Source organism: Bos grunniens, chromosome 14, assembly GCF_055505025.1.
Source record: "Bos grunniens cultivar Pamir isolate PY7600 chromosome 14, Bosgru_T2T1.0, whole genome shotgun sequence".
Lineage (NCBI taxonomy): Eukaryota > Metazoa > Chordata > Mammalia > Artiodactyla > Bovidae > Bos > Bos grunniens.
Window position 1 is genome coordinate 23,932,337 of NC_141178.1, and position 25,957 is coordinate 23,958,293.

A 25,957-nucleotide genomic window follows, 5' to 3' on the forward strand; every position below is an offset into this window, starting at 1 on the left:
GCCGTGGATCATCACCCTCCTTTCTTCCTTTTTCCTTCCAGCAAAACTAAGCATTCCAAAAAACTTGAAGTTTTCTTTCAGAAGTCTTAATTTCGCTGTCACGGAGCTTTTCCACCGCTTTAACCCAACTTTCTTTCATTTCTTTGGCGAGAGCCTGAAATTCGGGCTGCCTGACAGGCTGCAGCCCGAAATCGGGGAAGCTTGGGGCTTCGTTCCGGCGAAGACTCTCGGGTGCTGGGGCGTAGAGCTCGGTTTTTCCCTGGGGTAGGGTTCCCAGCGCCGGCAGGGACCTAGTAGGACGCGCGCGCTCAGGTCCCCAGTCCCCGGTTGCGGGAACGCGCGAGCGCCAAGGCGGCCTTGGGGTGGGCTGGCGGGGGGGGCGCTTTAAACTCGAGCCGCGGCTTCCGCACGACCTATTTTTAGTGGCGCGTCGCCCCCCCTTTCCCTCGGCCTCCGGCGTGGTAGCCTCCGGCGGGCGGCCGCCTCCTGTCTCCCCCGCCGCCTCTCGCTCATGGTAGCGTCCACGCGGGCAGGTCTGGAAACTGAGCATGTCTGGAAGCGCTCGGCGGCCTCGGCGGCGGCGGGGGCAGAACCAGGCTGCGTCAGGCTGAGCCCGTCCACCGCGCGACCGCAGGAGCGCAGCGCCGGCGCCGCGCAGCCCAGCCCCGCCGAGAGGGGCGCACTCGCCGCCGCCGCCGCCGGGCCCGCCGCAGCTCACCGCAGCCCCCTCCCGGCGACCCGCAAGTAAGTTTGTGAGGTGGCTGGGCGGTGGGGCGAGGGACCGGCGCCCCCGGGGAAGCCCTGGCGGGAGGCGCGGCTAGTGCCCCGGAGAGCCGGCTGGCCCCGCTGCCCCCGGTGCCCGGCGCCTCGGCCAACCTTTTGGCCAGTTTGAAAGTGATGACCCCTGGGATGTTGGAGTCGGGGGACCGGCAAAGCAGGAGGGCCGGACTGACTCCAGTTGGAGGCTAAGGGGGCCAACTTGGGGAGAGGGAAGGACCGCACTGCCAGGAAGCGGGCTGGTGCCGGCTTGGGAGGCTGGGTTTGGGATGCGGGCTCCTGGCTGAGAACAGCCGCAGAAGGAAAGAAGGGTGTCCCCGGGGGATAAGGTGGGAGCGACGTGAAAACCCAGTGTGGAAGGCATAGGAGAGGGTGAGCGCGTCCTGGCTGGAGCGGCGGGAGGGAAGGTGGATGGAAAGTGGGGCGCGTGGAAAGCGGATTTGAACCAGAGCAAAGGACGCCGGTGGAAGAGGCCGTCTGCTTCGGGAAGCAAGTGGACTGTAATAATTTGGGGAATCTGTACCAGATCAGGGCAGTGTAATGATGGAGAGAGGTAGCTTTGGATCAAAGTCTTTGCAGCGAATATGCGGGGCCAAATGTTGGGAACTGGCAGAGCAGAGAGGATGGATGCAGAAAGTGGCCCGGAAGGGCCAGCTGGAAAATCGCTGGGGTATTTGAGTGAAGGGGAGGAGGGGAACAGTGCAGCGATCGAGCTGAGGAATGGAGCCAGGGTTGGGACCAAAAGGCTCAGGAGAGGCTTGGAGGCTGCTACGTGTGGTCCTCTGAATAGTGTCTTAGTAGCGGTTCTCTGAGGTTCATTTGCAAGCCAGCTCCTCCTTCATCTCCTACCTGGCTTGGTTACCGGGCGGCTTGCTTAAGGCGAGTTTGTAGATTTGGACAGATCAGGCAACCGGGAAGGTAGTCGTTTGCAGGGGAGCTGTCCGTGCTTCCCTTAAGTGGTTCCCAGCACCCTTGGCGTACAAAGCAGGATCTGAATGTGTATGTTTCGGGGGATGTGTGTGTGTGTGGAAGTTGGGGGTTCTTCTCTAGGCCACAGGAGCCCGCGGTCTCGCCCCGAAGGTGCGGTGTTCGGGGCCGGGAAGTCAGGCAGAAGTCTGCAGTGTGCAAGTCGCGGCGGGGCGTGTGAGTGTTCGTGTGCGCGCGCGCCAGTGTGCGTGTTGCCCGCCCGGGGTCGCCTGTGTTGCTGCAGTCTGTCTCCATGACGAGGAGATCCAGGGCTTCACAGGCGGCACGGGGAGGGGATTAAAGGAAACGTGCTTTCCCGCGTCTCTCCTGCCTCCTTTCCCTAGGGTCACATTCTTTGCTCATCCAGTGATGTTCTTCTCTAACCTCTTCCCGGCTCCTGCACACCCCCACACCTGATGCAGGTCTTGTCTTCCGATTCGGTACCCGGAGGACGCGGCTGTCCCTCTTCTGCCAGAGGGAATCCCAGGAATCCCGGTGGTTAAAGGGGCTCCCGAATCCCCCCCGGCTCTTTCTCTGGGGCGTCACTCACGGGGACGGGGGCGGGGGCGGGGGGTTCCGCAGTTCGCTCTGCTGCCCCTGCAGGTGACTCTGTGATGTTGCCCCGCGGACCCCAAGTGATGGCTCCAAATAGCTAGAGTCCAGAAAATTGGACAGAGTGGCACTTACTGGTTCTCCGGAGGTGGGTCTCCCCTGAGTTCCCCACAGGTAATTGTAACTTAAAAAGGAAAAACGACTAGATTAGTAGACTAAACCAACTCTGAGGGCAAAAAAGCTGTATGTAAAAGCACCTCTTTGAAGAGTAGATATTTTACCCACCGACCTCAAGAAAGGAAGAAGCTTCTGCAGTGTACAGATCTGAAATTAGAGGGGAAGGGGGCGGCAGAGCGGGAGTGGCATATTTCACCAAATATGAAAAACGAGGATGAAGTCAACTCTGGAAACTGGTACCATCTGTGGAGGGACTCAAAGAAGGAGGAGCGGGAACTGTACCTACTGTCTGCCGATGTCTCTGCAGACTGGGCTCTAAGACGGTGTGTGCAGTCATCAGAAATAATTCTGAATATCCAAATTGCAGGGGGGAAACTCAGAGGAAGGGAAGTGAGGAACTCTAAAAAAATGATGAGGACCATAGGAGGGGTAGTCTTGCAGGGTGATCACTGACCCTTGGAGGGACACAGCAGAAAGACCACCAACAAGCTTCTAATGGCAGGGATGTATCCTCTTATTCCGTGTGACAGTGGCTAGGCCAGTTTCTAGTAACTACTGGAATATACCTTTTGAAATATGACCATGATTCTGGATATCTGTAAGGTGAGAAGTTTGAATAAAAAGACATATACTGTCATTTTCTGCTTCTACCACTGTTTTTTCTTCATTGATTATTGTTAATACATGTGGTGAAGGTAGAATAAACTATTATTTTGCCTGTTAATTCTCCCCAGAGTGCTGTTCAAATAGATGTAACAAAATATGTTTGTCTGTTTTTTGCTGGAGAGTCATGGAGAAAGGAGAGTTAGGCAAATTGATTAGGATATCAAGTAAAGTTAGAGTTTAGGCATCTGAAGATATTATATGAGTGTGGAGGTAAAACTTCACTTATATAATGCTAAATTCAGTATGAAATGAGAAAACCCTTCTCTCCTTAACTCCAAACTTCCTGCATTTGAAATACAAAGGGTTGTACCTTTGGACTGATTCCTAGTCTTCAGAAGTCTAGCTTGACAATAATTTTCCTGGAGAACTGTTACCTAAATTCAGGTTTGCTTTAGGAAATAATCAATAATCAACAGATTCTTTGCAGCCCTAAGGTAAAGACATTACCAAAAAAAAAAAAAAAAGTGAAATGGCTTGATGAAGCAGAATAATGAGTGAGAGAAATATTAACCAAAGTGGGAAAAGAGAAATCACTTTCTCTTACTCCAGGGAATAGATATTACTGATAGGTTTAGAACTTTGGTTCTCAACAGGGGCAAGTTTGCCCCCCAAAGAACACAGGTTGTACCTAGAGATGTTTTGATTGTCACACTTTGGTGGGGAGGGGTGCTACTGGCATCGTTTGTGCAGAGGCCTGGGAAGTTGCTAATGTTCTACAATATACTGAGTTGTCCCCGCAACAAAGAATTATCCAACTGGGGCTTCCCAGGTGGTATGGTGGTAAAGAATTTGCCTGCCAATGCAGGATATGCTGGTTCAATCCCTGGGTCAGGAAAATCCACTGGAGAAGGAGATGGCAAACCCACTGCGGTATTCCTGCTTGGGAAATTCCATGGACACAGGACCCTGGCGGGGTACAGTCCTTGTGGTCACAAAAGTCGGACTGAGCACACACACACACACACAACTGTCAGTAGTACTGAAGATGAGGAACCCTGGCTTAGAACAGGTGTGATTAGAATGAAAAGCTACTCCTGTCAGGATGCTTTCACATGTTTTCATTGGAAGTCTACCTTGAAAAATCAAGAGTAGTTAATATTAAGAGACTGTCTTTGCAAACTGTTCCCCATTTACAAAAACACTTGCTTTAAATGAAGCAAATTAAAGAGATTTACTTTTAGCAGAACTTCTTTTCAGCCTTCAAAAAAGAGGTCCTAAAATAGGTTGGGAATGTCTGAAAGGCCCATATAGTATGTATAGGAGCTGAGTAAGCTTTTTTTTTTTTGATAACAAGTTAAAACTGTTCTACTGCAGTTTTTTTCACTGAATTTGTTTGGTAATTGCTTTTAAAAATACATAGCTTTTATTTTTAATTAATATTAATTTATTTTAAATTTAATAAATTCTTCATATAGTGAGGAATTGAACTGAACCAGAGGAAAATGTTAGCTGAACATTTATTAGAAGCCTCATGAAATGTTCCCAGATGAAACCTTAGTGTTTGTAGGTATCCACACAGAAAGGTAAGAATCCCATATAATTTTCATGGATTTAGTTTCAGTTTTAAATCGACAACAAGGCATGTATTGAGAGGCAAACCTTTCTGGCCTGTAGTACAATACACTGCCTGGAGAGGAGGAACAATAGCTTACACTCATAGATGTAATAAGATCAGGGCGCTGTTCTAAGATGGCCCACTTGCAGGAACTCAGAACACCAGAACACCTGTTAGACAAAACCTTGGTCATGATGACACTGAAGAGATTTGGTCAGCATTTCCACCCTCTCCCCTCTGTCTACTTCCACCTGTACAGTGCTTCTGTTGGTTGGCTGATTGGTTTCAGAATTCATTCTAAAGGGATTCTCATTAGGGCTGCTTACTTCCTTTCTTGTTATAATAACCATTCCCTCCATCGTTGGCCGTCACCAGCCCTCAGTCCCTCAGGAATTCACACAGCAGAAGAGCCTCCTGCTTAGTCTCTGGGGCAGTCAGTATCCCCTCCTTCACTCCTGTGTGTACAAACACAAACAACTGTTTCCTGCTTCTAAGAGGAACAGAGCTTTGTCTCTTGGAAAAATATTGGGTGGGGAGAGCCCTTGTTTTCCACAAAGGCAACCTCAGTTTCTCTGCTTGCAGCCTTTAATTGCCTTATTCAGTTGTTTGTTTAGTTGCATATTCTTGATCTTAGGAAGGCTTCCTCTTCCCGAAGACAAGAGGGAAAGAAGTGAGGAAAACACTATGAGCCACACTGGTGTTGATCAAGGGCACTTCTCATGGGCTCTGTGAAGCCTCAATAAAATAATCTGAACCAATGATAATACTCTTTGTAAATTCAGCGAGCCTGTGTAATTTCAACACTAGCAGGCTCTCCTCTGGCCACTTGAACTCAATGCTGAACTGCATTGTGCATTGCAACTGGTTTGCAAAACCACGTTTATTTAGAGTAACATATATGTATTTCATGTATGTCTCTAAAAGTGTGTCTCTACAAAGAAACACAAGATAGGTATTCATTTTCATTAAATTTGAAGAGGCTATAGAGATATATATAGCCTTTTCTTGAAAATATTGATACTTCAGACCCCCTTGGTGAAATGCAGAAGGAGTAAAAAAAAAAAAAAAATAGGAGGGAAGCAGTTACATGGGTTTCTCTATAGATCAGACAAGGAGGGAGCAAGCAATTTGAGGTGAAAGGGGTCAGTTCTTGTCTACCTCTTCCTTTCTTTTGGAAATAGTTATTGATTTTGTTTGACATCTGAGCAAGGAGAGATGGTTTCTTTTCCCGCAGACACTTGTTGAGCTGATGTGTGCCCTTTTATGCATTTAATAGCCATAGTAGGAGGCAGTGGGCTGGCTGGTACAGATGGTTAGAGTGAAGCAGAATTGCAGATCATTTTCATCAATAAAACTGCAACAAAGGCTCACTTTCAAAAACTGAGTGTATCCTGTGACTATTTTGATGAAACAAATAGCAAAGATTACAGAGCTGAGCATCCCTGCTGCACTAGGCACTACCTAGGCTTTGAACTCTCAGAGTATACGTGTTGGGAATGGGGAGTGGACTAATGGCAGCTTCTTACCTGTAAACAAACTTGGTGGTCATTGAGGCAGGTCAGTTACTGTCCAGTTCAAAGGACAGTGTAAGGACTGGACATTTTGTTGAACAGTGTATGTTGCCCTTGCTGAATTCAAGAGTGAGAACAACAAAGGCAAGAATTTGAAATTTATGCTATAGCGAAGGCAAAGAGAGTTTCTGTTTTTAATTTCATTTTACCTTATTAGCAAGGTAACCTTACCTGTGGAAGGTTTTACCTTCGTTCATAAATGCTTATTCATCTGAAGAAGCAAATAGCCCAGAAGATTTCCCAAGGCTTTCAGCCTTATAAAGAGTGTGTCTCTTCTATCTCTGGAATATTCATTATGTGATATCATTTGGAATCTGAATACTGGGCTAAGTTGGTTGACATAATCCCTTCTAATTTTGTGGTTTAGAGCTGTCTCTGTCCTTTTAAAGAGGTGAAAGAGATATATTGTTTGTCATTGGGAGCACAGTTACGGGTGCTGGAAGCAGCAGCTTTTACACACAAACATGCCTGGTACTTGACATTGGTCTGGGACTCCACTGAACAAACATAGATCTTAGTCTTCTGGATTATGAAACATGATTTCAGCAGTTTTGATTTGAACTAGCATTGCAGCCTGGCTTGTGAATCAATTTGATGTATTTGGAAAAGACCAACGGATGAGCCAGAACACTCACTACCCAGTAGCAGAAAACAGGTATAGCAGTCCTGGGAGTTGATCTGGCACTCTTCCTTAGGAGTTTTGTGACTTTAGATGAAGCTTGTTTTTTGTTTTTTTTGTTTTTTTAATTACCTCATGGTGCTCCAATTTTCTCATCTCTGAAACAGAATTTTTTTTCTCCTATAGAATTCACTGTAGGGTTAGAGGAAATATTTTCAAAGCCAAGTGCCTGTCAATAGTGATGGTGATGGGCTTATGTGTCCTTCTAAAGCTGAAATTTAAATGGTTACTGTCCAGGATGGGGAAGCAGTGGGGCCATTGGTGAGCAAACTGAGGTGGAAAAGGACCTGGGAGTGGATCATAGTTAGGATGGGGTTTTGAAGGTGAAGTGGGCTGTTGTCCTTTTTTGACTGATGGGGCCTTGGGGACTCAGGGTTATGGTGTGATTTGCCGAAGGTTATGCTACATCATTTCAGCTGAGTCTATTTATAGAGTCTCCATCCCAACATTCTCCACTTAAGAGCACACTTATTCTCTTGGTTAAAGCCATGTTTATTCTGTTTATTTAAAAATGGTTATTCAACTCAAGAACCTCTCATTTCAGTTGTTATAAAGGTCTTTTATAGACAAATTAAGAAAGGCATCAGTGGATCTCTAATTAAATTTGTACAAGAGCTAAACTCAACTTTTCACTTAAATGATCAAAATGATATCTTTATTTTTTCCTAATTGGAGTGAACAAAATTGAATATTGGCCCTTGTTGATGGTTCTGTTGCTAAGTTAATAGTTTTGTTTTTGTTTTAAATCAGTGCTGTTGCCGTTGTGGTTCCTTGAAGAGTTTCAGATTCAGTGAAAATGTAAAAATCTGCATGTGTTGGAAATACTTTGTGAGTTGTAAAGTATTTTATGTATGTTGTCTTATTTGTAACTCATGGTAAAGATATATTATCAGTTTCGATAATGAAAGACTTAAAATTGAAAGCCAGGACAGATGGCAACTTTGAACAAACATTCCCTTTTGAATCATTCAAACTTGAATTCAAATCTCCATGTTTTAGTCACTAGCTGTGAAAACTTGGACAAATAACTTGACTTTCCAGCTTCTCCTATCTTTTGCAAATCACATTAACCGGATTATGAGTATGATTCTTGTGATGATTCAGTAAGATAAGCAAGTAAAGATCTTAGCATGATGCCTGCACCCTTCTTTGTCCTTGTACGCTGCTAATTCACCATATTTCAGCTATGCCCTTGAAAGTAACTATTTAAACTTGAATTTGTTCATATATATTTACCATAAAGAATCAGAAAACTTGATTTTAAGTGACTTGAGAGGGGAATAAAAAGAGAGGCTTCATGGATGTGTAACTGAGTAAAACATGGGTTGTTATATGTATTTAGCTTCCAGTTGGACCTGATTTAGGGCTCGAACCATGTGACTAGTTCACTGTTAATGGGAGTGAGAGTGAAAAGGTTGTTAGTAGTCCAGGTGGAAACTGTGCATTCATTTCTTGTAAGTTTTCCATCAGCTTCCTCTTCTGGACAGAGGCATAGAGGCTTGCAAAACACAGTAATAAATCCATTACAGACAATTATACATGGAAAAGTATTGAGCGAATTAGATTATTTTGTGGAAGGGAATGAAATGAAGCTGAAATTTCAATGGAACCTACTAGTAGTGGTAAGTCAAAAATCCAATCAGCAATAAAACAAAACAGAACAAAATTCAAAGCTTCAGTCTTGTAATTTATCAGCACTCCTTAACTGAATTAAATAGAAACTGATTCTGGATTATTTAAACAGAAAGGGATTCAGTGTATGGTCCTGGAAGAGTTTATGGAATCAAGGAAATGATGAAGAACGAGACCTTGGAAACGATAGCCTGGTGCTGGAATAAGTCAACTCTAGCCGTTTTCCATGATTGGGACTCTGTGCTTAAGACTTAGAATTCTGAGGGAGCCAGAAAGAGAGAAAAAGAGAGCACTGCCTTCCCTGTGTGCCATTACTCCTTACCTGTTACCTGGCAATGAGTCTTGCTCAGCCATTGGTCAGCACCGAAGCAGGCCCCGCCCACAAGCAGCCAGCTGTCAAGGAGCAACCTTTGGTGGGGGGATTCCTTCAACTGTTGGTGGAGTGTTGATCCTGAGATAGAGAGTGAGATAAGAGGTGGCTCCCAGCCTCTCCCCAAGACCCTCTAGCTCACCAGGCCTTGGGCCAGTGGGTGAGCTGGAGGGCCCAGGGAATAGGCTGAAGGCTGTGTCCGCCCACTGGCCTTGGCTCAGGCCTTGATGGCAGCCATGAATGTCTCGCCTATCCTCTCCTTTGTGACCTAATAGCAGCGAGTCTGCAGGTCACAACCTGTGGGACCTGCCTCCGCCCAGTTTGTGCGGCCTGAGGAGCCTGAGAGCCAGTTGGGTTGGACACCTGGCTCCCTCAGTGATGACCGCTGGGTAGGGTCTGGGAACTTGGCCCTGGGGGACCTGCTGCCAACTGAGCTGTGTCTCATCTTAGCCTGGACCCAGACCTTGGAGGGTGAAAGTTGTACCCTGGGACCCAGACCCTTCCTAATCAGAACAGAGAATAATATTCATTCCGTAGAGATTTACAGGAGCATCATTACCTGACCTCAAGAACAAAGGAATCTGACACAAGATGTCTGCAGCAACTAACCACACCCCTCCTCACCTTTCCTAGAAAAGGGCTTTGCTGAAAACTTTTGGGGAGTTCGGGGTTTTTAAAGCATGAGCCTCCCATCTCCTTGCAGGGCCCTGCAGTAAATCTTTCTCTACTCCGAACTCTGATGTTTTGTATTGTTTGGCCTCGCTGTGCATCAGGCACACGGACTTACATTTTGGGAACAAGTTCAGAGGAAGAACAGGGTATCATGACCGGCAGTTCACCACCCCTGTGCTTATGGACCCAAGGGGCTACCAAGGCATAATCTGTAATCCACCCCTAGTGGAAAGAGGGGACTAGATAATACTGGACAGACATACTCATATTCACGACATGGATTCCTGATGGAAAAACTGGCTTCAGTGATGATCAATTACTGGAAGGAAAACAAAACAAAAACAAAAAAGAAGTGTGTTATTTATGTGCGAGACAGAACCACTGTGTCAGTTTTCCAAGGCTGTTCTAACAAATTACCACCCACTGGGTGACTTAAAACAACAGAAGTTTATTTTCTCACAGTTCAAGAAGATAGAAGCCTGTAGTCAAGGTGTTGGCAGGGCCATTCTCTCTGTAAAGCTTTCTGGGGGAGAATCTGTTCCATGTCTTCCCCTTAGCTCCTGGTGCTGCCTGTAATCGTTGGTGTTCCTCCGTTTACAGAGGCATCACCTTAGTCTCTGCCCCAGTGTCAATTGGCGTCTTTCCCACTCCCTCCGCCATGGTGAATCTGTGTCGCTTCTCTTCTCATAAGGCTACTAGTGGTATTGGATTAGGGACCTGCACTGTTCCCCTATGACCTCATCTTAATGTAAACAGTTACATCTGTAATGACCCAATTTCAAATGAGGTCACATTCTGAGATTCCAGGAAGAACATGAGATTTGAGGGGATACTATCCAACTTGCTGCTGCTGCTGTTGCTGTTGCTAAGTTGCTCAGTCATGTCTGACTCTGTGCAACCCCAGAGATGGCAGCCCACCAGGCTCCACCATCCCTCGGATTCTCCAGGCAAGAACACTGGAGTGGGCTGTCATTTCCTTCTCCAATGCATGAAAGTGAAAAGTGAAAGGGAAGTTGCTCAGTCGTGTCCGACTCTTAGCGACCCCATAGACTGCAGCCCACTAGACTTCTCCATCCATGGGATTTTCCAGGCAAGAGTACTGGAGTGGGGTGCCATTGCCTTCTCCAACTATCCAACTTAGTGCCAATGTAATGTGGATAGGGTAAACAGCCATGCACACAGCGATATCTGAATAGTGGGAAGGGGTACTATCCTATTATTCTCTGTTATAAACTCTGTATGAAGTATCATGCCTGGTTTCAGGCTCCCATTTTCAGATGATCATGTGTCTGCTGGAGAACTAATGGAAAAACAGTTTGCTTTGTAAGAGCAGTTTTTTGAACTACAGACCATAAACTTGGCAAAGAGGAGTCCAAGATAAATATAAAATGAGCTTCCAAATGTCAAAAGGAAGAAAGATTTCATCTTTATTGCTTGCTTGAGAACTAGGACCTATGGCTGGGAATTCCAGAGATGCCGATTTTCTCTACGAGAGAACAATCTTGTGTGAGTGTGGTTCAGGAGTCCCTATCTCTGGAAACATTCAGCAGAAGCTCATCATATTTGTTACGGAAGAGATAGAAGAGATTTCTGAGTATGCAGGGAGCTTAGATTGATAACTGCCCCCACGTTTCATGTTAAAATTGTCTTCTTCTAGGAGTATATAGGACATTCGTGATCCCCAAAGCATTATTATATGTTGTGGCAATAGAAGAGAACATGGCACCCATAGACTCTAGTTATTACATAGATAGATATTTCATTGATCTACTATGGTGGTGATAAAGAACAAACCAGGAACCTGTACAGTATCTGGCATAGCACAAGATCAATAATTACTTGTTGAGTGAATTTGTTGTTTCATCAGCATCTACTTTACAAATATATGTTCAAGTTGTTTACCTGGAGTGCTTCCCTGATCATCATCAGCCCTGTCATATTCTGTCACCCACTCCAGTGTTCTTGCCTGGAGAATCCCAGGGACGGCGGGGCCTGGTGGGCTGCCGTCTATGGGGTCGCACAGAGTCTGACACGACTGAAGCGGCTTGGCAGCAGCAGCAGCAGCAGCATATTCTGTCGTACGGTTTCTCTGTAGCCTTCTGAAATCCAGGATTACCTACCTTGTTCATATGTGATTCCCCTCTTTGTTTCATTTTTACCATCTTAAAAATAGGGTTGGAGGTGGGGAGTGATTTTTCTCCTTAATCTGTGTCCTCCTCTGGGCTGTCTTTGCCAAGAGAGGTAGCCCTGATCCTCTGAAATTCATCTGTTAATGTGAAGCCTGGAGGGGACTTTGGCTAAAGAAGTGTTTCTCAGAGTGTGGAACAGTGTGACTGATTCTACACGAGATGACTTTGGGAGCTGTATGGATATATATTGAACTGAAAAGATTGAATTGAAAAGATTCTGAGTTTGTTGTCTTTCAGTGTTTGTTATTAAGGCAAGGAGGAAGTTTCAATTCAGTGCCAGTGTTAAAACTAGTATCTCAAATACATGTTTATCTCCCTTTTGCAAATAGAGTAGGCTTCAGTTGCCAAGCTCTCAAAAGTTTCATAAAAGTATCTTGTTTTCATTGTTTTCAATTTTATCTTCTTTCATGCTAAGTGCTAGTTTCCAAATAAAATAATGACACAAAGCTTCCTTTAAAAATTCATACAGTGAAATTTCTAATGGTTTGATATTTTAAAAAAGCAAGAAGGTAATATAGATGGATGATTGAGACTTGGAGATTTCTGTGTCAGAGTTCTCCTATGAGTCAACTGTCTGGATTTTCTTCCTTGCTTTTCTGGCACACTTTTGCACTCTGGACATCTGGGATGAGCTGTTGTGTGTAAGAGTCCTCCCTTCCTGAATTGTTTCACAAGATACTTGTTGGCTCAAAGGAAGGGGAAATTGTGCATATAAACATGGCTTTGCATTGCTTACAGTGCCTAGATAATGTGTATTCCTAAACTGCTTTTTTAAAAGCAATTCAGGATGGGGGACACATGTACACCCACGGCTGATTCATGTCAATGTATGGCAAAAACCACTACAATGTTGTAAAGTAATTAGCCTCCAATTAAAATAAATTAATTTAAAAAAAGCAATTCAAAATTGCTTTTCTGGCTTTCAAGGTAGGTTCTTACATTGATAGAATGAATGTCATATTAATTTATATAATTATTTTTCCATTGTTTTCTCCATGTCACGGGGCCCAGGTTTCAAAAAGAAAAAGATTTTTTTTTTTCATTTTGCCACCTTGGGTAATCAGTTATAATACTGAAAAAAATTTTAAGCTTTTCAACAAATTTTATACATGTGCATGTTTAGAAAATCAAAATTTTCTACAAAGCATATGATGTAACTAACAGTTTCTTCCTCCAGTGCTCACCATCTTTAGTTCCTTTTCATGGGAAACAACCAGTTTTCCCCCCCCCCCCCAGTGTTTACTTCCATATTCCTAAATACATACTTAAGAGTTCTAGGTCTTGATATTTGCTTTTGTCCGATGACTCCCTAAATTATAAAATATAGAAGATGTGCATTAATATCTCTTTTAGTAACATCCCTCCATCTTATTCTTCTATCTTCCCACTGCTCCCAACACTATTTCGTTATTTTTTAAAATGAAATAAAGTTCAGAAGTTTAGTTTCCACTTAAGATGGAGAAAGCCCCAAGAAATCACTCCCACCATCACAATGAGAAAAAGCTGAATAATATACAAAATCTTAACTTCTCTGGGGCCCATCAAGAACTGAACTCACAAGATAAGCAAGTGAACTGAAATCAGAGAAGGATGAGTCCCTCTAAGGAGATATGGGACATGAACCCTTTCACCTGTGCCGGAACACGGGAAGAACAAATAAGGGTAGATAAGAAGAGTGTGCCTGTGTTCATAGCATTAGCCACAGTAGGCATGGGGTAGAAGCAACTCAAGTGTCTACTGATAGATGAATGAATAAACAAAATGTGGCATATATATATATATATATATATACAATAGAATATTATATGGCCTTAAAAACGAAGGGAAATCTGATACATGCTGCAACATGGATGAACCTTGAAGACATTATGTAAGTGAAAGAAACCAGTCACAAAAAGACTAATTCTTATATGATTACATTTTTCTTCCTTGACTGTTTAAGGTACCTCAAATAGTTTTCTTCCTTGACTGTTGAAGGTACTTCAGACAGTCATGAAGATAAAAAGTAGAATGGTAGTTGTCAGGAACTGGAGGGAGGGGGAAATGGGGAGCTTTTGGTTAATGGATACAGAGTTTCAGCTTTGCAAGAGGATGAAAAGCCTTCTGGAGATGGACAGCGGTGATGGTTGCTCAACACAGTGAGTGGATGGTATGGGGAGGGAGGAGGGAGGAGGGTTCAGGATGGGGAACACATGTATATCTGTGGTGGATCCATTTTGATATTTGGCAAAACTAATACAATATTATAAAGTTTAAAAATAAAATAAAATTTAAAAAATAAAATAATTTTAAAAAATGGTGAGTGGATTTAATGCCGCTCAGCTGTACACTTAGAGTGGTGAAGATCATAAATTTTATGTTATGTGTGTTTTACTGCAACTAAAGATAATAATACAAAATGATTTTAGAAAGCAAATAAGAAAGATGTAAAATATTTTGAAGTTTTTGAAAGTTAAGTGAGGGCTGACAAGATAGCTGAGAATACATGAGAGCATAGATACAAGGGGAGTTTGTGCTTTCTCACAAGGTCTTCCTTTTTTTTGTTGTTGAAGTATCATTGATTTACCATGTGTGTTAGTTTCTGGTGTACAGCAAAGTTATCCAGTTATAGGTACATATATTCTTTTTCATTATACAGGCATATGTTTCTTCTTTTATACATATACATGTATTTCTTTCCATTATGATTTTTTTGTAGGAAGATTGAATATAGTTCTGTGTGCTATATAGTAGGACCTTGTTTGTCTATTTTATTCATAGTAGTTTGTATCTGCTAATCCCAAACTCCTAATATATCTTTCCTCTGCTTTCCCCTGTGGTAATCATACATTTGTTTTCCATGTCTGTGAGTCTGTTTTGTTTTGTAGATAAGTTCACTTGTATCATATATTTTTTTAAATTAAAATTAAAAAAAAATTTTTTTGGAGGGCTCTCCTGCATGGCATGTGGGATCTTAGTTCCCTGACCGGGAGTTGAACCCTGCTTTGGAAGTATGAAGTCTTAACCACTGGACCCAAGGAAGTCTCATTTGTATCATGTTTTAGATTCCATGTGTAAGTGCACAAGTTCTTTCCCATGGGCTTCTGCTCAGTGCATTCCAAAGAGTTTGAGGGCAGGGAAGTTAACCAGAGAGAGACTGTGTTGGTTTCACAGGTGTGTGCATAGTGTGAGGCTGCCCCTGGAAACAGATGTAGAATCCCACCTGCACCTCCACATTCTTCTCTTACCAACAAAAACTTTACACTGCTGGGGAAGGGGCAGAAACCCCACTGAGCCCAGAATGGTGCTCTGGTACAAAGCTGAGATCTGCCCCAGATCCGGAGCGTAGTCTGGCTGCCATGGGAGGACAGTGGGGCAGAAAGGGTGAGGAAAAGCCAGCCCAGGGTCCAGGTTTATAAGGCGTAAGAGTGAGGGTAGACCCAGAGAACTCAACTACAGTAGCCATATTCATAATTGCTAAATATTGGTAGCTGTACAAAGGTCCATCATTTGGGGAATGGATAAACCAGCTGTGGTGGTATTCCACAGACTAGGATTCTACAATGAAAAGGAACAGAAGGGATGTGCTGACCTCATTGCTGTGCCAGTGATCAGGGAGAGTAACCATCAAGGAGGGGGCCGTGAATATTTCATGGAAAACATGGCACTTTAGAAAATGCAGAGAGTCTAAAATAGATCAAGACAGTTATGTAGAAAGCAGGATAATTAGAGGGGCTGATTGTGAGGCTAGGAGAGACTTAGAGGTCATAATTTGCTCAGCAAGAAGACAGTCCTATATATGATCTGAGGTTTTCTCATTTTACCACATAAAATGCTATTGATGTATAAACTACTCTATTTTTGAAACTCAAAGCCCTCTATAAAAGTATCTAGTTTTTTTTTTTCCCCTACCCTAAACTTGTATCACGTTGGTCATAGACTCATCAAGGTTAAAGGTTCTTTAGAATTCATCTAATAATCTTCTGAACTGGCGGCTCCTAAGCTGTAGTTCATAGGCATGGATAGAATTCGGTTAGTGCACAAACTTGGGTGCAGAAAATGACATCTTTATTGTTGTTAACCTCTAACTGGAAGTTAGCTTTGTCCTTCGTTATGGGTGTAGGTCACAAACCACAGTAGCATGGCAGTACCTGTGGCCTTGTCAGCAAATAATCCCAAATAATATCATATTTCATTACAATGGTTGGTAATACTTTAAAAAATCATCTGTGCTCATTCCTGCTTTGAAAGTATGTTTATTATTAGATCTGCTGTTAGATCTTTTTATTTAGAGTATTAGAAAAAGAAACATATCACAAATTCATTCTTTTATAATTTGATAACTGTTTCATTGTATTTCATTTCCTTTGTAATCCTATGTATATCATTCTTTGAAGAGGTCATAGGCTCAGACAGAATCCTAGAGGGATTTGTAATATCACAGAAGAACCTGGAACCTTTCTTGGACTCGCAGCAGATAGCTGGGACTGGGAAGCTGGAGCTGTTGAGTGTCTTTTTGCGCTCTGTACATGGGCTTGATCTGCCAGATGCCAGCTGTGCCATTCCATAGGAAGCAGTGGTTCTAGCAGGTTTCATGTTTGTTGGGGAGGGCAGTGGATGTGTTTTTCAGGATCTGTAAATCCTCTGTGGCCTCTTTGAGAGGCCTCTCCTAGAGTAGGGGCCAGTGCAGCCTTAGAAATAAGGAGATGCTGTGATGCCTTTTGATCTGGCCTGTTAGAGGGCCTTGGTCTTAGAACTCCACCCCATGTCTGTGGCTCTGGGCCTCTGGGACCCTTGCTGGGGAGACCGTCAGCTGTAACAGGGGTCAGCCTGGTGACTTCCACTCTCGTGTTTGTGAATTCTAGGAGGACTGGTATTTAACTTCAGAGCTGCAGGTCAGAGCTCTTTTTCTACTTGTGATTCAGTTCCTTGGCAGGTCAGGTAAGATTTTAGTGAACATGTCTCCCTTGCCAAGATTTTTATTATCTTTCAAACTTTCTTATAAATACTGTCATTCCAGAGTGAACCACTTGGGTGACTTAAATGTCAGCAGTGTTAGCGGACAAGTGGGGATTCCCTCAGACCCCTGAGGGATGGGAGGATTGCTTCCCTGTGGGTTATAGTTTACATAAATATTTACATATCCATTATGAAAGTAGATTGTCTAAATTATCTCAGGATAGATTATTTCATTTTTTGACAACCCTGACAGGAGGTTTACCTCTTTTGGAATAAAATCTGCCTTTGTTTAACTTCTTTCACTGATCTAGGTCTGGTCTACAAAACCTCACAGCTATCTGGGAATTTTTGCTGCAGTTACTGTAGTGTTCTTACTATGACCTTCCTGACATGTGGAAAGACTGCAGATCACTGTGAAATCTGCCCAAAGTATGTTTTGACTGAAATATACTTTCTGGGAGACATTATCCTAGGCTGCAATGGAACATTTTCTAACAAATGTTTGGGATTTGAATGCGTGCTAGGCACTCAGCTGAACACTGACCATCTACATAAAATGAGGGGCAGAGCTGACTTGCCCCTGCCCCTGTGGGTGCTGGGGGGAGGTTGCCAGCTGTAGTGTAGGAAGGAGCTTGAAACCACAACTAGGGGGGCGAGAGGCTGTACAGAAGTGGGATCTGACCTGGAGAAAAGAGGAGCGCTCTAATTGAAGGCTGGAGGGTGGAGCTGGGGGCAGGAATAGAGCGGTGTCCCAAGCGGAAGAAACAGCTTGGCACTTATGAGGAAGTGAAAGATGATCAGTGTGGCTGGGTCAAGGGTCAGGGTGGTGCCAAATGGAGGTGGAAACAGAAGCCAGCATCAGACAATACTGGATTTTCTTGGCCAGGCTGAGGATTTTGATTTTTGAAACAGAGACTGACATAATCAACTATTCCTTATTGACACAGAGGTAACACTATTTCTTTTCCAAGAGAACAGATAACATTAAGCAAAAGTAGAATGCCTTTCACCTTAAAAAGAAAAGTTTGCTGTTTAAATACAGGGAACATGACACATATACCATAACACATATACATTATTACAAGTATTCCTTCACTTCTGGGTAGCAGGCTTTTGGTCTCAGTGCCAAGATTAAATTACTTGTTTCTTTGAGGTTCTGAACTGAGGGAATTCTAAACCACTTGCCTTTGTCATTTGCCTTTGAAGACATCTTTGTAAAGTTTCCATTATAAAAGCTCTTATAACATCTTCAGTCTTTGAAAGAAAGGGTTATTAAAATCACTCAAGTATCTGCCTGTTTTTTTATCTGCCATTGTTTACCTGTTTGTTCGAACCTCATTATAAAAGACTGGAGATAATCAATGCCATAATTGAATGGAACTGACTTGTAATTTTGAACACTGTTGTCTCTGTGGCCTTCTTAACCAATGCTCTGAATTTAAAATTCTTGCAATATTTTGATCATGTGAATAAGAATGTAAAATACAGTTTTTATTTCATGTAAATACTTTTGGAAATGGCAACATTTTGTCCAGAGGTTAATTGGAGCAGCTCTTGCCTCATTTTAATATTAGTTACCCATGGGGATGAGTCAATTACCACATGATTGTATTATTCTCATGGAGGAATTGGACATGAACAGCACGAACACTCTTCCCTCTCAGGCTGCCAAACCAGGATCTGTGTGTCCCCTTCTGTGCAATTTCTGCAAGGTTTCACATGAAGCTGAGGCAGCCTGTGCTGAAATGGCCAGCATCCACCTGTACTTAAGTGGCTTATTATTAATGCCCCAGTTCTTTTTACCTAGTACACAGAAGATCTAGAAGGATTCTTAAGGATTCTACATTGTGAAGGAGGACTTTGAAAGGACCTGAAGACAAGGATATTCGGAGGAGGTGACTAAAGCAGTTACAGAGAATCATTTTTCTCTGTGTTTGGCATCTTTATGCATGATGTCAACAAGAGCCTCAGCCTAACCATAACATCAGAGGGCTTTGTTCTCTATTTTAGGTCCTTTATTTGAAAATGTACTCCCATGAAAAGGTCATTTTTTTTTTGGTCTGTGCAGAATTCCTTTGTGGACTGCCCCACCCCTTAGAATCAACCTTTCAGTCCTGCAGTTGATGCGGAGTGAGCCTGCCTCCTTTGCCTCCTTTGCTGCTGTTCCCCCAGGGTGAACGTGTGACCCAGCCAGCCACAGGCCCCCACCTGCAGTGACCGTGGTTTGTTCAAGGATGGGTGTGTGATCCCAGCTGGCAGGATGATGAGAGCACTCCCTGGGATTTTGACAGAGTACAGAAACAATGTCATCTTTCTCGTGGGGGAACAGAGTTGTTAGGATTGTATCTAGAGCTGCTGGTGGCCATCCTTGTTATCGAATGGAGAAAGCCTGCCTAAAAATGAAGCTTGTCCAGAGAAAATAAAAATGAGATGAAAAGTCACATGTCAACCTATTGATCTGACTACACCTGAAGTCAGTAAGACTCCTAAATGTTTCTTTCAGTGTCATGAGCCCATTTTCTCACTTCTATTTAAGCTAATGTAAGCTAGGTTTTGTTACTTTTATTTATTTTTAAAATATTTATTTATTATTTGGGTGTGTTGGGTCTAAGTTGTGGCATGTGGTATCTTCAGTTGCAGCATGTGGGATCTAGTTCCCTAACCAGGGATCAAACCCAGGTCTCCTGTGTTGAGAGCATGGAGTCTTATCCACTGGACCACCAGGAAAGTCCCCATTACTTTTAAATAAAATAATTAAAACATAAATGTGTCCTATAAACTCTCCTTATACTAAAATGGCAGCAGGAAGGGAAAGGTCTGAGTATGTCATTTGGTGTAGAGTGAGGGCTTTGAAAATTTCTATTGCCTGAGCCAGAAAGTTTATAAGGGAGACCAAAGGATATGCTCACCTTTCCTCCTGTTGCCATTTCCTTCAAATAGCCTTTGGTTTTGAAACCAGGTTCTGAGATAGTAGCATCTTGGTCTTTCCTATATACAGAAATGGGAGACAGTGCTGCTCTGTATTAAGAAACACACCTAAATGGTAGCTGGCTGATTCCTAGTTACAGCCTTGCCATCTGAAATCCATGGGTACATTTATCTGTGATGCATTTGCTTTTACCATGAGGCATTCCAAGTCCATTGTTCAACAAATAAGATATTACAGCCCCATTAATGGTCTCTAACATGAATAACAAGATTAGAGGGACAAGCAGTAACAATAATAAAAGACAAATTATCCTCAATTTCTAGTAAGTCAGCAATGAAAGACATTTAATTTCTTGTTTGGATGTTAAATAGCTAGAAAATACGAGTCGGTCATTCTGGATGCACAGTTCTGCAACAGCTTCATTCCATTTGGTATCCTAGGTACTGGTGTCTTACAGGCATTTCCTTTTAAAGACAAGGACGAGCAGATGAACAGTATGGTAATGAAAAAGAGCACTGCAAAGTGTCCTGAGAACCTAAAGTGGAAAGCAGAGGGTCTACAATAACATTTCTGATACAAGTTTCTGCTAGTGGCTTATTTTTTTTTTTTCATGGTTTCTTTCTGAAAAGATTCATGAAACATCTATAAATTAGGATTGTTCGTGTCTTAAAGGAGGCTAGGGGAATCAGAGACATCATTAAGACTCGTTACATGGATGCTTATCTCATGGATAATAATTTCTGGTAAGAAGGGTTAGAAGATAAGCCCTTTAGCTAATAATAGAACCTGGTTCCTAAGCTGGAGAGGTACCCTGTAAATCATTATTCAGTGACCAGAACCTAAAGTGGAAATTTTCTTCCAGGATATGGCCAGAATGGTCTCCAAATGTGTAAAGAAACATCTTGGTTAGCTTACTGTCTTCCATTTAGAAGAGAAAATACAACAAACACCAGTTTTCTATTAGATATCATAGAATGTGCAGAGGTTTTTATTATCCCTTGTGCTCCTGTAATAGAAAAAAATAGATTTCTCCTTCCCAGGTAATTTAATGGGGAAAAACATCACATTTTCAAAAGAAAAATGCTGCACAAGAGAAAGTAGCATGAAGGTAATGAAACTCTGTTGTGCTGTGTTTAGTGAACCGATGGCTTAATAAACTATTGCCTTGGTGACAAAAAGAAAAACAAACAAGAACCAAAACAGTCCTCACCTTTGTATCCAGAGGAGGTTGATTAATAAACATGAATTAGCAGATAAATCTAAATTTGGGGTTTGCCTCCTAGTATTTGTTTTTTTATCAGTTATCATGTCTGTAAGAAAGCAGAGCTGAGAGAACAGAGCCCCCTGGGGTTGGTTCCAGCTAGATGGAGGCTTAGCAATCTTATGCTGGGAAGTGACTGGAATGCACACTTCAGTGCAGGGGTTTTCCTGTGCGTTTGCACCTCAGTCTGCATGTTCTGCTGAAAGGAGTGAGGTACAGAGCACCACCTGTTGCTGTGACTGTGCCCATGTCGGCTGCGGAGGTTGCTGGCTGGGACCTAAGGCTGCAGCCCAGGGACAGATGGGCCATGCAGATCCAGGGTTCCTGGCCAGTGAGGACTCATTTGTGGAGGGAATAGTCTATTGGAAGACAAGGAGCCTCCTTCGGTTTTGTGAAATTAAGATGAGAAAGAACTGGGTCTGCAGAAGTTCAAGTGGCGACTCTGAATGTATGAACCTTGTACTTGGTACAATTGCTGACAGCAAACCTGAGCGTTCTCTGCTGTTTGCAGTACAGACACTGACCCAGGGAAGGGATCGCTCCAGTACAGAAAAGCTGAGTCACGGAGGAGCCACGTCTGGGGGACCAAAGTCCAGGGAAAGTTCAGATGTTCCCTACAGCCTGGCATGCATGAGCACCTGATGGGAGCTGATATATAGGAATCCCCTCTCTTGAAATACATATTTTGTGTAATACACTTCTGCTAACTGTGTAATAAACTGATTGTAGTTTGTATTTCACATTAATTTTGAGGTTTCTCAACTCATTTATTCATTCTTTCATTTAGTATGTAAATTGATTGCTTACTCTTTGCCAAACGTAGGAAAAAAAATGGTGAATAAATCCAGAGAAATCTCTGTTTTTGCAGACATCACATTCTAGTTTGTGGAAACGATCAGCCATTAAGCACATACAGAGATAAAGGCTTTGAAGAAAAGATACTCCAATAAAATGTGGGTAATGTGAAAGAGCATGACAAGCCTGGAGGTTGAGGAACAACAATAGTACTGAGATTAAAAAGAGGAGGAATCAGAGGACTGGCTTAGAGTAGAGGAACATGTAGAGAATGGAAAGCAAAGGAGAAAAAAGCAAGGCGTCCTGGGAACGGCAGCCAGTGAGGCAGCAGGAGAACCAGGAAAGCGGTCCTTAGAGCGTGTTAACGTCATTTGTGAAGCCCAAGAGTGACCTGACCTAGCTGAAGATTTTGGAACTTCCACCCTGGCTGCCGAGAAGGCAGGATAATCACAGGACAGACACGGAAGAAGAGGAACCATTGAGTGGGCTGTGGCTGTGACGGATGTGAGAAATAAGTCTTGTTTGGACTATAACTAGTGGCAGAAGTGGTCGAAGAAACTGCATTGGGGATATGCACAAACCACGGTACCCAGAGGACTCACTGAGGGATTCCGTATTGGTGTGAGCGAACAAGAACCATCCGGATTGGGTGGTTTCTATTTAGACCAGCATCACTCAAAGTACTGGGGTGCAGCCTTTGATATCACTGGTCTGTGACAACATAAGAAGCTTGTGCCAAATGTAAATTAGCCGACTTTCTTTTGCATAGCTAGGTTTTCTCAAGGAAGGAAGCAGTGGATTGATTCAAATTCTAGCACAAGCTCTTTCTTTTGCCATAGACCAGAAAGAGTTTCCAGACCAGACTCATCTCTGGCCTTTACTGGAAACCAGTTGGACCAAGTTCTCAGAGTTATCCACATTCTTGAAGAATTGCTGATTTTTTAGTTTCATGTGTGTGCTGTGGTTGCCAAAGTTAATAGGACTGCACACAAATAAGTAAATAAAGTACTTTATGGAGCAATACCTTCTTAAAGATATGATTTCTAGATTTTGATTAGATTTTTTTGATTTTGTTTTTTGACTAGTAGGCAAGTGTAAGAGAATAGGCTTAGGAGAACAGTCTTCTTTTCAATGTTTTCTAAATTTTTTATTATTTTTATTTATTTATTTTGGCTTTGCCACAAGGCATGTGAGATCTTAGTTCCCCAACCAGGGATTAAACCCATACCCCCTGCATTAGAGGCACAAATCTTAACCACTGAACTGCCAGGAAAGTCCTGCATTCCTTTAAAATAACAAATTAACCCATGTTTATGAAGTAGGGTCACAGGGCAAGTCAAACTATACTATACTTGTTCTTCAAAACTTAGCACCATCTTTTAGGAACCCTTCCAGGTTATCTAACCATTCTGATGGGTCTCATGTCTTTTCACAACACTGTGTGTGTTTTACCTTTTTCATAGCATTATTATAAATCAAGAATGGTTGACTGAAATTTCTTTGCTTCCCCCAAAACTATAAGCAAGTGGAAGGAAGACTGTGTCTTATAACGCCAGTAGCAAGTAGAATGTTTGGAATGTTGTAGATAACCAATTAAAATTTACACACTGTATCACTGATCCTGTTTGTGATGCCAGTTGTCTTGCTGTTCACACTGTTTGCTGAAACCAGGGTAGGCACGGCACAAGTGGGAAGCTGGAAGAAAACTCAAGGAGCCGTAGGAACTGCAGACACGTTTATTCTCTCTTGGCTGTTGCAGCAGCTTTAACAGTAGACACACTATATTCTGTCCTCTCGTGGCTGACCCATCGGACATAGCCATGATGCAGTAGTAAATGCCACTGCTTTCTAGGTGGAGCTTATGCATACAGCACAAAGTAGCCTGTGACCAAGGGAGCACCTCCTGATACACATGCGCAGTGCTACAAATGGGCTCAGCTGTTACATAGTCATTATTTATAAAATGTGGGGCGAGAGTCTGAACATGCCATCTTGGACAATTTGCTCTTTCCACACTCATGCTATGTAGCATGATCATAATTTCAAAGAACCAAAGGATACTGTGTACATTGCTGGGCATAATGTTTAGCATTCAAGTTTGGAGTAACCACCAAAGCAAAGGCTTCTGTAAGCTAACTAAAATCTGAGATGAATGATACTATTTATAGCCTCAAATATGTAAAAATGTTTTTAATAGTTAATGAGTTTTGCACATTGGACTTGTCAACCATGTCTATTAAAAGAGAGAAATTGGCCTGGGTGATATCATTTCAGATATAAAGGAGACTTCTGTACATATATTATATATTATAGTAATCTCATTGTACCACAAACGAGGGCTTCCCTCATAGCTCAGTGGGTAAAGAATCTGCCTGCACTGCAGGAGACCTGGGTTTGATTCCTGGGTCAGGAGGATCCCCCAGAGAAGGAAATGACAATCCACTCCAGTATTCTTGCCTGGAAAATCTCATGGACAGAGGAGCCTGGCAGGCTACAGTCCGTGGGGTCGCAAGAATCAGACATGACTTAGCGACTAAACCACCACCACCACAAATGATGTCACTGTCAGATTTGAGCCCGTGGCATCTAGCAATTTCTCTTTCTTTCTTTGTTAGCAGGTACTGGAGTTCAGATATGATGTTTGGCAAAATTCCTTGAAAATCTTAAGGTCTGATTACAGTTACAGGTGAACCAGTTACCATCTGGAGAGTCTAGGTTTTATAACCAATCAGAAAACTTGGAGCTCAGGTTTCAATTTTTTTTTTTTTCATTCAACAGATTTTTGGAGCGTCTACTGTGTACAGAAAGTACCAGGTACCATTAAAGTGCTGGGTGATGTGGGGAAATAGAAAGATGAATCAGACATGGATTTTTGTCTTTAAGAAGGAGTAAAATGGAATATCATCAATCTTTTTGCTGCACCTACTTTCAGGTGTTATAAAAAAGCACAGACTGTACCTCTATCCCTGGAGAGAGTGAGTCATGCTTCTTTGGTGGAGATCACAAAGCCTGAAGGTCTTCTAACCTGACCCTGTCTGCTCTTCCCAGGGATTACTCCCTGAGGCAGTTCTTCTGTTGGTTCTCGCAGTCATTGTTCCCTTGGGTGTACCACTCATCAGGAAGACCTCAACCATGGCAGCAATTTTCAAAGCCAGCTTTGTTCTCAGTCTCCTGCTGGTTGCTCCTGTCTGCAGTTCTTCTAGGGTCTAATGGGTTTAGCATCAACTTGCATTGTGCCCCATCCCTTTCTTTCTTCCTCTTTTTGTAGCAAAGTCAAGGCTTATTGCAGGGCCAAGCAAGGGACAGAGAGACAAGCCTCAGATCCACTCCTACTTGGTTTTTGAGTTAGGGTTTTTAAAGAAGAACAAAGAAATTGGAATTAATCATCATCCTGTGATACTTCTTAACAGTAGTTTCAGGAGTCAGAATGCCTGTGGATTACAGGTCTCTGGTCTGGTGGTTCACAACCTAAGGAGTCTGTTAGCTCATCTTCTTTGCCTGGAAGGAACAACCTGAGTCTGTCCTTTAAGGATGTTATGATGTTATCAATGACAGCAATTTTAGTCATCTCACTCCCCTCTTCTTTCTTTTCTTTGTTTTGCTTTGAGGCAGTCAAAGATTCTATCAGCTCTCGCTTGGCTATGGGTGAACTTCCTAAGGTCATCCTTCGTATTGTTAGTCCTGAAAGCCCGTATAAAAAGGACTTAGTCAATAATGCTGATGTTGATGATGGTGATAGTAATAATGATATCACTAATATATATTGCACTGGTCATAACAAACACCCTCTTCCAACAACACAAGAGAAGACCCTACACATGGACATCACCAGATGGTCAACACCGAAATCAGATTGATTATATTCTTTGCAGCCAGAGATGGAGAAGCTCTATACAGTCAGCAAAAACAAGACGAAGAGCTGACTGTGGCTCAGACCATGAACTCCTTGTTGCCAAATTCAGGCTTAAATTGAAGAAAGTAGGGAAAACCACTAGACCATTCAGGTATGATGTAAATCAAATCCCTTACGATTATACAGTGGAAGTGAAAAATAGATTTAAGGGCCTAGATCTGATAGATAGAGTGCCTGATGAACTATGGAATGAGGTTCATGACATTGTACAGGAGACAGGGATCAAGACCATCCCCATGGAAAAGAAATGCAAAAAAGCAAAATGGCTGTCTGGGGAGGCCTTACAAATAGCTGTGAAAAGAAGAGAAGTGAAAA

General features: G+C 42.9%; 1 protein-coding gene across 4 annotated transcripts in view; it reads left to right on the forward strand.

The window, feature by feature from the left end:
- Window positions 1-269: 269 nt before the first annotated feature.
- The window catches only part of OXR1 (oxidation resistance 1), a 543,094-nt gene continuing 517,406 nt past the window's right edge, over window positions 270-25,957 (forward strand). The window contains exon 1 of one of the 4 annotated variants that reach the window (XM_086336281.1): window positions 270-744. The gene's annotated coding sequence lies outside the window, so the exon portion shown is untranslated. The remainder of the gene's footprint in view (window positions 745-25,957) is intronic. The other 3 variants (XM_086336276.1, XM_086336273.1, XM_086336278.1) reach the window with 3 other exon arrangements.